Genomic DNA, 5,619 nt, shown 5'->3' with positions numbered 1-5,619 from the left:
GTTCTCTTGTGCTAAATGCATTTATGATTATCGTCCAATAGTTCCAAACTTCCAATAGTAACGCTAAGAAAGTAGTGCTTCTTAGATCTTGTGTATATTCTAACTTTATACTTCTATGATTGAAGAAATAAAGATTATCTTCTACATATTCCCAAAAAAGCAGCTAAACAAATACGTTCTCAGTTGAATTTTATTTTATTTTATTTTATTTATTTATTTTTTTTTATTATTATTTTTTTTTTATTTTTTTTATTTTTTGTGATATGTACCTCTTTGAAGTTCAAAACAATAGTGATATCTCTAATTTTACAAACTTTTAACATACAAAATGATTTTCACCCTGGACTTGTATAGTTGTATGGATCAAAATCAGAGGTAAACATGGAAGCTCAAAAGTATATATAAAAGTATAACGGCTGAAAAAACGAAGTATGACTCTCATGATAATTACTCAAAAATCCCGTTTTGTTTGTCCCCTGGAGTAAAAGTCACTTTTTAAATTTTTGGTTCGGAGAAATTGATGGGAGAGAGAATTAGAGAAGTGGTGCGACAAAATGTACTTGGTATGAGGATAAAATTGTAATGTTTCACAAACTAATATGGGACAAACTTAAAGGGACAAAGCTAAAAAGAAAATTAGAGCAAACATTAAGGGACAAAAGGAGTAAGAAACGATGTGTTTGGCAAAATTCCACTAACCTACTTTATTCACAAGTTTTAAGTATATAAAATGTAAGGAAAAAAAAGTCAAAGTTAAGTGTTTGAACTTCGAATAGTGTGAATGTCAAAATCTTGTAATGTTACACAAAATAGAAGTAGTTTCTCTTCCAAAAAGAAAAAGGAAGATTAGAGAAAAACAATCCAAATTATGGACTTTACGTTGAAAATGATCAAAATCATCTCTAGTTATTTTGTTTAACTACATTCAATTTACGTCTAATTTACTATAGTAATCATCCAATTTCAGTCACTCGAGTAGCCTCTTAGGGAGAATGTTTAGTTCAACAACCACCACGGCCTTCCTTGTTTAGCTTTCAGACTCATTTTATGAAGCTGCCCTGCCATACCCTTTCATCTCTATCTCTATAACATGAAGTGGTATCTGGGTTGCAGCTTCGAAAAAGTACTGGTGCATGTAATACATTGCCCATAACCACGTTGACAGTATCTAAAGTGCTGGAGAATTATTGATATTTTTTGTCATGATTGAAAGAGATTAAGAATTCTCACTATTTTTCAGATTCATGGACCAAATTTCAGATGGGGGTAGTGTTCTTTGCAATAAGATGTGTCTTCTTCAATTTCATACTCGAGTTGGTAAGGAATTTGATTGTCAGACCTTGATGCAGTTTGATCTTAAACTCTTAAACAACCTTTTTAGTTGTTTTTATATCTTTGATTTAATATCAGGATTCAGGAGCATGTTTCTCAGATTAGTTTGTTTTCTGCATCTACAGAGATCAAACAGAACCTGATACATCATTTCAGCTGTCTGATTCTTGTAGGTGAGCAGCTGTGCAGGAGGGGTGATGAAATTAGGAACTGCAGAAGTTGCTGACAATGCTAGTTTGTAGTATGAACGAATTGAATCTGGGTTCATAAACAGCAAGGATAATGTCAGGGTGCACAAGCAAAGGTTGAGTTGAGTTGAGGTGAGATTGATACTCCCCGCTTTCTCTTCAGTGTGGATGAAAGTATAAGGCTGTATCTTCATTGTTTTTGGGATTTAATAGAAATTCCCTTTCATGGACTGCATAATCCTTATGAATACAATCATTAATCACCCATGGTACTTAAATGAAGAGCAGATTGAGCAAAATGAATCTGTATATTATGAAGATATGTAAGTGGAAATAAACATTTGATGGACACAATGAAATCAGATAACTGATTTTGATAAATATGGTCAATTAGCCAATTAGGCATGCACTAAGCATATACAACCTGCAATATGGCTGAAGGGTTACATCTTACATACATGATTCATCCATATCACCTTAAATAGCAAAAAAGGAAATTATAAAAAAAATCCTATTTACTTTTCTCTCCTAGAGTCAGATTCAGAAGCCTTGAAGTCTCAAACTGCTTCTAACAGCTTGGCACGTATTGATTCCGGACATGAAGCTTTGTTGAGGCTGCAATTGTCATAAAACACGAACATCAGACCATCACTAGTAACACATAAAATATTGAGGTGCTCTTGTTGAGACTTGAGAGTCAATTGATTGAAAAAGGAATTCAAGAGACCTACCGAAGAAGAGTATCTCCGCTGAGAGACTGTTGTTTAGAAATGTATTCTGGGGCAACTTCTCTTAGCAACTGAAACTGCGCTTCAACCTCATCTGCAAACAAAGATACGATTATTCTAGTCAGAACAGCAACAAAATGTTCCAAGTTAGTTTCAAAACTCAAGAGGATGAAGCAAACCCTTACATTTATCAACTATGTCTAAATGGCCAGTAATTAGTTTGTAAATAAGTTCCTCTTTCGTGACAATGGGACGCCTGATAGACTGGAACAAAAGAAGAATCATGTCAAAGAGTTTAGGTACTCCAGCCATCAGTTGTTGCCGCCTTTTTTCTTGTGAGACTGCCAAGCCCTGGTCTTCTAAGATCTTCTGTTCTTTTTCTATCAACTGCAGTAAGATTGTTGATTTAGATTCTTCTCATACAATGTTTACCAAACATAAATTATGCAGCACAATCAGAGAAAGGAAACATACACTAACTTACCGATTGTAAAAGGTCATCTGGAAGCACGTTCAGGACATCCTTGGAAACATTAGAGCCTTGAGCTGGGCAGCAGATTTCTTCCTCCCCAACTTGACTGGGTTGATCCTCAATATCATTGCTGCTCTGGTCAAAGTTCAGGGCCCTACGCTTAGCTGACTTGTTGGGTACATCACTACAACAATCATGATCTGGGGTCATCAGAGGGCGTTTTGGTGGCAGCAATACAGGTGTGGCTGCCATCAGCCTTGTTGGTGTTGAGTCGAGTTTTACAGGTGTTGAAGCGAATTTGACAGGTGTTGAAGTGAGTTTAGCAGGCGTTAAAACAAGTTTGGCCGGTGTTGAAACAAGCTTGGCAGGCTTCGCATTAAATTCGACTAAGCTAATGGAAGATTCATCTTTAGCCTCAATGACAGTGTCCTCCTTTATGAGAGTATCCGACAAGCAAGATGGCTTTGCTGGAGAGGACTCAGAGACTGAAGCACCCAGAGATCTTGATGAGAAACGCCTCTTAAAAGACAGAGCAATGTGCAACTCTGCTGGTGCAGCAGGGGATCTGCACAAGCTTGGTTCAGGTTCCTGCTTTGGCTGATAGAACAAATGCGGTAATTCTCCCCCAGGAACAATATCATCCTGATTAGAAACAAAAATCACTCAATAAATTCATAGAATCATAGTCCAACAGTAACCTATAATGTTAAAAAAATGTATCAAAAGTTAATTTAGGAAAACATTAATACCTCATCATGGGTTCTGAAATAATGAGTGAAGTGAGTCGTGACTGGAAGATCTCTTTCAACTGAGAAAATCCACCACCGCCTTTCACGTTCTCATCAGTTGCCACTACATCTACTTCAAGAGACACAAGAAGATCCTCCTTCATACAATTTGTTTCTCTGTCTTGAACACGGATTTTCTTTACCATAATCACCTCTGGCATGATGTGCTTCAATTGAGCCAAGTGATGCAATGTGAACCTCCTATAATATTATTAAGAGAATACAATATTATTTAGAGAAATTCCACAACAATTTAGCTAGATTAACAGAAAAATAACAATTACTATGCAGAAATAAAGAACATTGTTATTGAAAAGTAATACTGATTGCTGAACAGCTGAGTTGTGTATTACCTATTCGTCAATGACTCAATACTACGAGAAAGCTGAGTAAGGGTTGATGGCAATTTTTTTAATCGGAGTAGCCGAATTGAACTAATCATTGCATTGAAGAACTTGAATAGCATCTCATACCTGTTGATTAAGACATTATAGGATAAGTATTTTGTTCAACTGGTACCAAGAAGCATATAACCGTATCACCTCAATTGGCAATACCTCATTTTTCATAGAAAAATTAAACAATTTACTCCAATATCAATTGAAATGCACAATTGTCAATTTGTCATCAGATTCATAAGGTGCGAGGATCCGACCCGGAATTGGAACTAAAATTCTATTCCTCACTAATCAAGCTAAAACAATTACTCCGCAATTGGTCTTAGATTCATACAAGTTTTGCATACAAAATAACAATAAAGTAAATCAAAACACCGGAACCCTAAACCTAAAGATTATTTTCAATTGCTCCAATCATTCAATTGTAGCTTGATAACACATTTATTAGGGGATAAAAAAACCCTAAATTCATTGGATTCAAGAAGTTGATCAAATTAGTACTTAAAAAACACCAAATTAGTTCTTCAAAATCACCAAATAAAACAAATGGAATGCAGATTAAACTCAAATAACATTTAATTTTCGAAAAGAAAGAACATCAACCCAGTACCAAATATTAAAAACCCTAATTTCCGACATATGGTAAACACCCAAAATACCAAATCCACAATTCTCCTCACAAATTTAAATAATTTCTAAAATGTAAAATCAACCTCGACAAATTAATCACATTAACATCAATTAACACCCATCACAATGTATAGCCAAAAATAAATAAAAAATTTAATCTCCTGAAAAATAGCTCATTCATAAAATGTTGAACTAATTGAATAAAAATCACACAAATAAAATTAGAAAAAGTAAAAGAAAGTAGAATCAAACATACTTTAGGGGCAATAATCCATTGTTGATCCCAGAAACTCTATTACTGAGCTTGGGACGATCCAACCTGGAATCAAAAGCGGCGCGATTGGATTTAGCAATGCGGATCTGACGGGGCTCAGGAGTAGCAACCATGGGCGTAGTAAGTGAAGAAGAGGAGAGAGAATGAGGGTGGTTGTTCTTGTTGGGAGTTGTTGTTACTATTGGTTGTGATGATTCCCAAGACTCCATTTTTGGATGAATTTGTTGGTTTTAGAGGAGAGAGAAAGTTGAAGTTTTCTGGGCTATTGCTGGAAAATAAATTACAGTAGAGAGAGAAAGAAGAGAGAGAAAATGGAGGTTGAAGAAATGAAGGAAGGAAAAATGGGGTATATAAATGGAGAAGAAAGAGCGAGTGAATTAGGGTTTTTTGGCGGGAAATGATTTTTGCGCCAACATTTTCCCGGCAGATTTTGTGGGCTTTACAGTTATGGGCTCTGTCACCCCACTTATTAAGTATCCGGCCCAAATGTGTAACTTTCCGGCAATTGGTCTAAACCGCATATACTTAGCTGCATGCTTGTGCAGCTAGAATGGCTGCAGCAGCACAAAACTCAACTTTTACTGAATGAAACACAATCCACTTTATGTGGACTTTTTATGCAGGCTTCTGATGGAGTGGGGCGGGCTTTTCTTTCTCTTAATCTGGTCATCTTTCTCTCTCCTCCGCTTCTCTGATGTCGTTGTCGCCGTCACCCTCATTTTCGTTTCCTTCTTTTTGTTCTTCCTTCACACCTCTAATTTCCTCATCTTCACTTCTAGATCTAATAACAATGTTTTTATTTTAATTTT

The 5,619-nt window shown here is 35.8% G+C and overlaps 1 pseudogene across 1 annotated transcript; it reads right to left on the bottom strand.

The window, feature by feature from the left end:
* Window positions 1-1,870: 1,870 nt before the first annotated feature.
* On the bottom strand, window positions 1,871-5,106 carry LOC145571867 (CDT1-like protein a, chloroplastic; annotated as a pseudogene). The gene is made up of 7 exons (XR_014096639.1): window positions 4,793-5,106; window positions 3,862-3,981; window positions 3,470-3,709; window positions 2,733-3,362; window positions 2,434-2,635; window positions 2,252-2,342; window positions 1,871-2,135 (listed from the first exon to the last, which is right to left on the bottom strand). The product of XR_014096639.1 is annotated as a CDT1-like protein a, chloroplastic (transcript).
* Between the last annotated feature and the right edge of the window lie 513 nt (window positions 5,107-5,619).

This window comes from Chenopodium album, chromosome 12 (genome assembly GCF_948465745.1).
Source record: "Chenopodium album chromosome 12, dcCheAlbu1.1, whole genome shotgun sequence".
Taxonomy (NCBI): Eukaryota; Viridiplantae; Streptophyta; class Magnoliopsida; order Caryophyllales; family Amaranthaceae; genus Chenopodium; species Chenopodium album.
This window is presented reverse-complemented; position numbering and strand designations above follow the sequence as displayed.